General features: G+C 51.5%; 1 protein-coding gene across 3 annotated transcripts in view; it reads left to right on the top strand.

Moving 5' to 3' along the window:
• The first annotated feature begins 3,671 nt into the window (after positions 1 to 3,671).
• PKIG (cAMP-dependent protein kinase inhibitor gamma) overlaps positions 3,672 to 8,884 on the top strand; it is a 31,419-nt gene continuing 26,206 nt past the window's right edge. For 2 of the 3 annotated variants that reach the window (XM_045295272.1, XM_045295273.1), the window contains exon 1: positions 3,672 to 4,003. The gene's annotated coding sequence lies outside the window, so the exon portion shown is untranslated. The remainder of the gene's footprint in view (positions 4,004 to 8,884) is intronic. The other variant, XM_045295271.1, reaches the window with a different exon arrangement.

Genomic DNA, 8,884 nt, shown 5'->3' with positions numbered 1-8,884 from the left:
CCTTCCCCTCAAGCAGAGTGCATCAGGAAGTTAATTAATGCACATATAGTTAGGCTAAATCTTAACATGTTATCATTTGTTTTCTCCTTTGACTCCATTTTCATTTGTTGTAGTATTTATTTTCTGCTTTCTTCTGTGTTTTGTTGTTAGGCTTTTTTGGGGTCTGATTTTCTTTATTTGACATCCAAGATAGATAAATCTATAGAGACAGTAACTAAAATAATAGTTTCTTGGGGCTATAGCAGGGGAAGTTGGGGGAAATGGGCAGCTAATTGCAATGAGGGCAAAAATAAAGAAAAGGTTCAAAATTGATTGTAGGGATAATTGCACAACTCATTAATATATTCAAACTGTGTGTGGCACGTGAATTACATGTCAATAAAACATTTTTTTTTAAAGAAAAGGATCTTGGCTGGAGCCCAGACAGTCCTGCGTGAGAGTCCGCACCCAGGCTCTGCCCTTGTTCTCGGTGACCCTCTCCACATCCCGAGTTTGCGACTCTCAGGTGAGAGGTGACTAACGCCTGCCACTAGTGTGTGCAGAACGCTCGGTGCAGAGCACGACATATGGGCCCAATCACAAACTGTACCTGTCAGTTATCATAAAACGAAACAAATCACAAACTATACCTGTCGGTTGTCATAAACAAAACGAGTCCGGCAGTGGATGTGACAGCTCTCTCAGCGGTGCATCTGGTTACAGAATCATTCAGTCTGCATGTTGGTGGTGGAATTGATAACATTGTTTTTGTTGTTTTACCAATGGATCCTCCTGGTTATTTTTGTTCACACCACACAGCATGACTCAAAGCACTGAGGGTGATGTCAATGAACTCACCTGTCAATCTCTAGGCTTCGTTTCTGTCAATCTCTGGCGCTTCTGAAGTAAAGACTCCACCTCCAGGCTCTGCAAGCTGAGTGCTGAGAACAGGCAGCAGCTCTCGGTGGGCTTCTGCTCACTAGTTACCCGCACGTCCCGGAGAGATGCAGGGCCGCCCTTCTCCCGGCATTCTTGCCCTTTTTCTTATCAGCCGTGGGGTAGAAGCTGATGAAACGGAGTCAGAATTAGACATTGGTACCCTAACTAGGACATTGCAGCTTAGTTTGGCAAGTTGTTTTTTGAACTTGTAGTACATGTGAGACTTTTCATCCACACAAGAGCCCGTAGAGGAGACACTGTCGTTATTCTCAGTTTACATTGGGAAACCGATGCACAGAGAAGGTAGGGGCCACAGTCCTCCCGAGCTAGAAGGACCAGACAGGAAAGAAACCCAGGTCCATCAAGTCATTACCTCGCTCTACATGGGTCACCAGCCTGTTGATTCAGTCCTACTGTAGCCCCACACCACGTGTTGAAAAGCCTTCAGATTGGCATTCTCCTAACAGAGCCTCTTTGCCTGGCTCGTTCCTAATTAAAATTACACTAATTAAAATCCTTTTTATGTTACAAGCTCCCACAACCTTACCTTCACGTATAAATAGCTGCTGCTTTCCCAGTATAGCTTCAATCCCAACTCTCATCAAGGAGCTTTCCAGACAGGACCCGATGTTTTGGAGGGGCAGTTGAAGCCCAGACATGTGCCGGCCCCCACAGTATGGTGGGAGCAAATCAGGTGAGCCTCTCTCAGGCCCTGTGAGCTGGACTGTGTCCTGTAGGCACGGACAGTGCTGGTGTCAGGCTCTGGGCCACAGAGAGCCCCGTGGCCAGGCTGAGGCCAAGGAAACTGCCCCAGCCCTGCCTGGGCTCCACTCTGTTTTAGTAAGACGCTTAGTTTGTCCCCTCACAGAAGGGACACAAGGAGGAGATGAGCCAGTCAAGGTGTAGCATAGCAATGATGAGACATACAACTTTCCTCTAGTTCCTAAATGCTCCCCCCACACGAACATGATCCCAATTCTACCTTACAAATCTGGCTAGACCAGAGCATGTACACGGGTACAGATCAGAGCTGGAAACACAGGGAATCCAGGAGAGATAAACCCCTCAGGACCAGTAATGAGAGTAGCAAGACCAGGAGGGTCAGGGAAAGGCGAAGGGGGGGGGAACGGGACTGATCACAATGATTGACGTATAACACCACCACCACCACCCTCCATGGTGGACAGACAACAGAAAAGTGGGTGAAGGGAGACAGTGGTCAGTGTAAGACATGAAAAAATAATTTATAAATTATCAAGGGATCATGAGGAAGGGTGGGGGAGGGGAAAATGAGCAGATACCAAAGACTCAAGTAGAAAGAAAATGTTTTGAGAATGATGATGGCAACATACATACAAATGTGCTTGACACAGTGGATGTATGGATGGATTGTGCTAAGAACTGTAAGAGCCCCCAATAAAAATTTTTTTAATAATTTTATTTTAAATCATTAAAAAAACAAAAGGCAGCATTGTTTGTTTTTCTTTGTGAGGATGAAGGAAGGGGCTGGGGCCCAGTGCAGTCAATGTTTTGGGAAATAGTTTAGGGAATGCCTGTGGCACATGTGCAGAGCTAAGTAGGAGTTAAGAGACTTGGTTCCTAATTCTGTCTCTTTCATTTTGAGCTGTGTGACCTTGAGCATGTTACTTAATATCTCTGCTTTTGTTTTCTTACCTGGGTACAGAGATTAGTAATTGGGCCCCTGGGTGCCTAATTCTCCCAAGGGTGTTATGAAAATCAAGTGAGATGATAACATCCATTGAATAGTAATCATGTGCAGATACACTTTCAGTTCCGTACTTGGGCTGTCCCATTTAATTCTTACACCCCTCCCATGGCCGAGGCACGATGCCCCATTCACAGTGGACACCGCTCAGGTCACCCAGCATCCCGAGCCTCATCTCTGGCTCCCAAACTGTTGCCCACCATCACCATGCGTGGCCCGTTGCTCCCCACGGTGCAGCAAGGCAGAGAGCCTGTGCTGTCTTAGCCATCTGTAGCAGGAGGGGCCTCCTGCCAGCCCCATGCTCTGACTTGTTTATCTTATCTGGTAGCTTAAGCCCCTCTCTTCATGTCCCCACAGGACTTACTCAGTGACTTGTTTGGGGTCTGCTCGTAAGGAAGCAGAGGAGTTCTACCCAATGGGAGTTAGGAGCCCTGCCTTCTCGGGTAGTGGTCACTTGAGGAGCAAACACGAGGGCTCTTCCCTCTCAAGCATGCCATTAACTCACCCGGTTGTAAAATGCCTTATGGTGCACTTGTTGATCAATTCCTCAGTCACTGACGTTTGTTTTAGTCACGGAATTTCAGAAGTGGAAGACACCTGAGTTGTCATTTTACTAATGAGGAAACCGAAGTCTAGAGAGGGCGATGACTTGTTGGGGCCATTCACCGAGGTAGACACAGAGCCACCTGGGAACCCCACTGCGCTGGCAACAGAACAGCCCTGGAGCCCAGTCCTCCCAGCAGCAGGCAAGGGCTCTTACTGAGCCTTGCTCACGGATGGATGTCATTCATCCTAAGTGGAAACCAGGCGTCCTTACCCAGGACATTGATGGAGAAAGGGGGCAGGAAGGAAGATTTGGGGTTGGGTGCAGCTCCCCACTAGGGTACACCCTGCCCCGAAGCAATGAGTGCAGCCGTCCTGAGGCCCACTGGGAGCGCAGAGGAAGCCTTTGGTCACTGGGGCTGCTGTGCTGAAAATCGAAGGCAGGATGTTAGACAAATGTGACGGGCCTGGGCTGCAGTTACAGCCCCCGGCTCATTGTCCAGAGGAAACGGATCCTGCTGCGGTCTGTAGGAGAGGTGGAAAGTGAGCCGGGGAGCAGCATGGTTGTTGACATCATCAGACTGAGCATTGGATTACAAGCGGACTGACTGGGCCTGAGACGGGAAACACCCACCCAAACCTGGAGGTGCCTTTCAGTTGGAGCTGCAGGAGCAGGAGCGGAGACGCCTGCCTGCTCTCACCGACCCGGCGTGGGGACCCTGCCCACTTGGGCACGGGGCCACCCTGAAGCCAGCTTTCTTGAATTCCACCTTCGAGTCTGATCCGGACAGGCAGTTGGGGAAACGGTTTGCTCTTGTAAGTAGAACTGGAGGTCCCGTCCGCCGCCACCCCCCGGGGAGGAGCAGAGCTGAGAGCTTGCGTTTCCAGCCTGTTGGCTTCCAAAGTGCTTATTTTTGTATTATTTGTGCGCTCCCTCGCTCTTGCTCCCTCTCTCGCTCGCTCCCTCGCTCGTTCTGAAAGTGACGGCTTTGTTGGAAACTGCCTGGGGCGAGAGCAAGGCTGTCCCATTGAAATGCCTCTTTCCTTTTGCCTCCAGAGCCGGGGCAAGGTTATTTAGAGCTTTGGAAGCAGCTGCTGTGCTCCAAAGTGGAAGAACTAAGTCCTCCCTTAGAAACCGGTGTTTGTAAAACCCCCTCCCCGACTTTGCTTTGTCATGTTTCTGATGACAAAGGTGATGCGACTGGCACATTTCAGACAGTTGATGTCGCTGAAAGTGAAGCGCCTCCCTCCCCCTCCATTACTTTCCCCAACAGTGGTTGGAGTCCCAGGGACAGTGAGGGTGCCCTCTGGGCACCCGTCCCTTGGAGCTGGGCTGCAGTCACCTTGTGGGCAGCTGCCTGGTGGGAAGAGAGGCTAGAAATCTGTCACTTTGATTCTGCGGGCTTTTTTGTTGTTTCTTCTTTTATAAAAAAAAATTGCTGTTCATGTCTATGTAAGTCCCTCGAGCCTTTTATTTGTGGATGGTCAGCTTTTACAATTCAGCCAGCCACTTTGTGCCCAGAGGAAGGAGGGGAGGGGACCGTGTTGCTGCAGACCCTGTAAGAGCGGAGTCTGGGGAGAGGGCCTGGCCGAGCGTCCTCAGACTGCCCGCACATGAACGACAGCTCCCCTGCTAGCAAGTCAAATCTGCTGGAAAATTTTCAGCTCAGAGTTCCGGAACGCCTCCGGTTTAGCAACAGCAAAAAGCCACCTAATATGAGAAGTGTGGGCCACCCTGTGCAAGTGTTTTCCAGGTTCCTCCTCAGTATCTAAACCAGAGGGCAAGTGGGATGATGTCTGGCTTCTAGATCCCGGTTGGAACGACCCAGCCCCACTTCCTTCCCTTTGAGGAGCGGAGCGCTCTTAAGTGCCTGCAGTTTCTCAGCGTCCCAGAGCAGCCAGCCCAAGGCGGGTGCCAGTAACACACTGAGAAAATGACAAAGATAGCCATTACTTCTGAGTGTTACAGTTTTGTCAGGCTTGGTATAGTGCGCGTGTGCCTGTGTGTGTGCACGCACGCATGCGTGTGCTTGCTCACACACCCCAAGTACTGGGTGGAGCCTGTGCTACGCTTCTCACAATCCGCAAGGTCCTCAGTCCGAATCCAGCACCCTCTGAGAAGGAGAAAGATGGGCTTCCTACATGGTGTCTCCTCCTGTCAACAGTTACTGTCTCGGGAACCCACAGGGGCAGGTCTGTCCGTCCGCCAGGGTCCCTGTGAGTCCTTGTCACTTTGATGGCAGTGAGTTTGGGTTTTGGTAACCCCACTGTGTTAGGGTAAACCTCTGCTTTGTCTTCCCACATTGTCCTGAGCACTTGGATGTTGCTGGTGTGACCTGTTAGTGCAGAATCAGTGGCCTCTCCGCAATTCAGTGGTTTCCATGGCATGGTGTCTGGCTCAGCACTCACAGATTGCCTTGTGGACGGCCTGGCGCACAGCGCAGAGGAGCTACAGCCTCATCACTGTGACTTACAGCCCACCAAGCTAGCTACTGCCTTGGCAGGAGAGGGGAAAAGGAGGGGAGGGGGCCCCTTCACTTGCCTTCCTTCCACTTCACTTAAACTGAACATGGAATTCACTGCTAGAGGGAGTCAAGGCCACAGTCCAAACACCAAGAAAAACACAAGTCCTAGTCAAATCTGGGATGTGGGGTTTCCAGGGTCCTAGGTTCTGGCAACTTAGAGGATTTTTATCTTTTTTTTTTTAAATCATTTTATTGGGGGCTTGTACAACGCTTATCACAATCCATCCATCTTTTTTTTAAAAATCATTTTATTGGGGGCTGGTACAACGCTTATCGCAATCCATCCATCCATCCATTGTGTCAAGCACATTTGCACATTTGTTGCCCTCATCATTCTCAAAACATCTGCTTTCCACTTGAGCCCCTGGGAGGATTTTTATCTTTAAGGTCATCCAGACCCTACCCTCAGGAAGGCGTATCTAACAGCTGTTTGTCTGAAGCCAGGTGGTGGCTAGTAGGTGATCTCTTAAAGCTACAGTCTCCTCCAGCAGCTAAGGCCTTTGAAAGTGGGTGGGTGGGGGGCTGCTGGCATGGAACACCTCCCCCCACTGACATGGACAGGGGGGTAGGGACGGTCTAGAGGTCTCCAAGACCTTCAGACTTTGGGCAATAATTTTAAAGAGGTCAGTCTCTTCATCAGGTGAGGGGATGCTGTTCTAGAGCATTGAGGGAAGGCCAGGCGCCGTGTGCCGGATGAGGGGGTTTCTTGTTTTCTACTATGACCTCAGTGCTGCTATGTCCTGAGCGCTTACTGCCTCTTACCTTCCTGACACGCCACACGTTGACAACCTCAAAAATTACTTACTGTAAGGCAGCCAACACTGCATTGAGACGCAGAGGGGTGAAGTGACTCGCCCAAGGTCTCACAGCCAGGAGGCGCTAGAGGTTCCGAATGAGGAACTAACTGTCTACTACCTTTTCGTCTCCCTTCCTGGATCCCCCTTCCCCATCTGTGATGTGAGGAGTGCACGAGAGGCAGAAGGCAAGAGTGGGTTTGGTTTAGACCTGACTGTCTTTAGGAGCGTGCGCTCTCCAGCATGTTCTTTGCCCCAGCCTTCCACCTGCCCCCTGGCCCCCATGTGGCGTTTGCATTTGTATGCACTGTCCCAACAGTGCAGACCATCCGGATTCGGTGAGAAGCCAGAGGAGTGGAGTGGCAGGTGCTTGGCCTGCCTCCCTCTCCCAGCAGAGAGCGTTTGTTTGCTCCCCACCCCCGGGCCTGACACCCCAGAGCCCGGTGCTTTGTGGGGTGGAATTCATAACTGTGCTCACCTTGGAGGACTCTCCTGGGAATGAAAAAGCCTGGCAGAGCGCTTAGTGCAAAACTACAGGCTCGGGGAGCTGCTGGTGAGCTTTTTCAGAACGAGGAGGTTGGTGAACACATACACAGCCCCCCCCTCCCCCCTTCCATCATCTCAGATCAGCTGCAGGCCCTTTCCCATCCCCCAGCCCAGTGACCTGTTCTTCAGACCAGCCCGCCAGGGCCAAGGCCAAAAGCAGGTGTGGGTGGTGTTCTCCTGGGACTGAGGTGAGGTAGAGACAGGTAGTAGGTGTTAACGTTCTTCCAGTGAGACAGCAGCAGATCACTCAGTAACTCCCCCTCGAACTGTGCTGAGACTCGAGGAGCCTGAAGTGATTCTTCTGTGGAAACCAAGCTGGGAAATCTGAAGTTCCTGGAAACATGACCCAAGGCTGAGCACACCCACCTCCTGGAAATCTCCAGCCCTGCCTGGCGAAAACTCTTGAGCGGTTTCTCTGGAAGGTGCTGCTGTGCTGAGTGAAGGCCGCCTCTGCGCTTCCCGGAGGAAGCCAGCATTTCCTAACATTGAGAGGAACCAAATCACTCTTCCAAGAAATCACCGCTCTTCAACTTGGCTCTCCAGAGCAGAATACTGAACCTCTGGGGCACTAAGTGTTTCTTCCAGAACTCCAGGTGATGGTGGTGCAGATCAAGAATCAGTGGGGGCAGGGGAGTGTGTATGTGTCTCATTAAGATGTAGGTTCAGATTCTGTCTACGGGGTGGAAACACACATTCTCAGCAAGGGGATTCAAAGCTCTGAGAGAGGAAGTGAGTGATGGATAAAGGTGGATGAATGAATGCTAATTATCCCAGCCTCTGAAAAGACTTTATGCTGTGAGGTAAGCATTGAGCTGCTAACCTGAAGGTCTGCAGTTCAAACCCTCCAGCCCCTCCCAGCGGGAAAGAGGAGGCTGTCTGCACCAGCAAAGATTTCCCACTGTGGAAACTTTTTATTGGGTCGCTGTAGTTGGAGTCAAGTTGACGACAGTGGGTCCCGTGGAAAGCATTAAGGAGCCCCGGGGGCACTGTAGGTTAAGCGCTGGGATGATAACTGCAGGGTGGGTGGTTCAGACCCACCAGACACGTCTCAGCTGGCTGCTTCCATAAACATGGTGTCACTCTGAGTTGGAATGACATGATGGCTGTGGGTCTGGGTTTCCATGAAAAGCTCTCTGAGAGAAATCTGCAAAAGTGCTACCAAACACCAGACTGTGGCCCGGCAGCTGGTGGAGGACCTGTCTCCCCAGGTCACCTGGAACCGGGCTGCTGACACTCACCTTCTCTACCTGCACGCCCCCGCCCCCTCCCCCAGACCTTGGCCAGGATTGGATGAGGGAGAGACAGAGCGACCCCTGCTGGAGCTTCTCAAGAGCTCCTGTCCCTTTGGTTTCAGAGGAGTGAAAAGCACGTGTGCTCTCAAACTGCAGGGGCCCCACTTCAGAGACCGAGGAGCCCCGAGTCTCAACTTGTAAGACTCACAGGTGTGATTGCCCCGCATCAACTCTGGTGCGCATGTGTGCGTGCGTGTTAGAGCCCTGGTGGTGCTGTCAGGTAAGTGTCGGCTTACTAAGCACAAGGGCTGTGGTTCAAACCCATCAGCCACCGTGCTCCTGCTCGTCTGAAAGCGCGTGCTCTCGGGAACCACATACACGCCCACCCTGAGTCAGGGCGGGCTTGATGGCAGGGCACTGGGCTTTGTTTTGTGTTTGTGTTTTGTTTCTGGCCACAAGAGAGGAACGTGCCCACGCAAGGAAGCACGGACCATACAGCAGCGCATACTTGAACTCCTCGTCACCCAGTGGTTTCATATCCCTGAATTTTGTATGAGACTTGGCCAGGTCAGAGGGCCTGAACTGTCCCCCCCCACCCCC

This window comes from Echinops telfairi, unplaced genomic scaffold (assembly GCF_000313985.2).
Source record: "Echinops telfairi isolate 266 unplaced genomic scaffold, ASM31398v2 ScPeMD7_5592;HRSCAF=6446, whole genome shotgun sequence".
Taxonomy (NCBI): domain Eukaryota; kingdom Metazoa; phylum Chordata; class Mammalia; order Afrosoricida; family Tenrecidae; genus Echinops; species Echinops telfairi.
The sequence above is the reverse complement of the archived record's forward strand: the minus strand, read 5'-3'. Positions and strand labels throughout refer to the sequence as shown.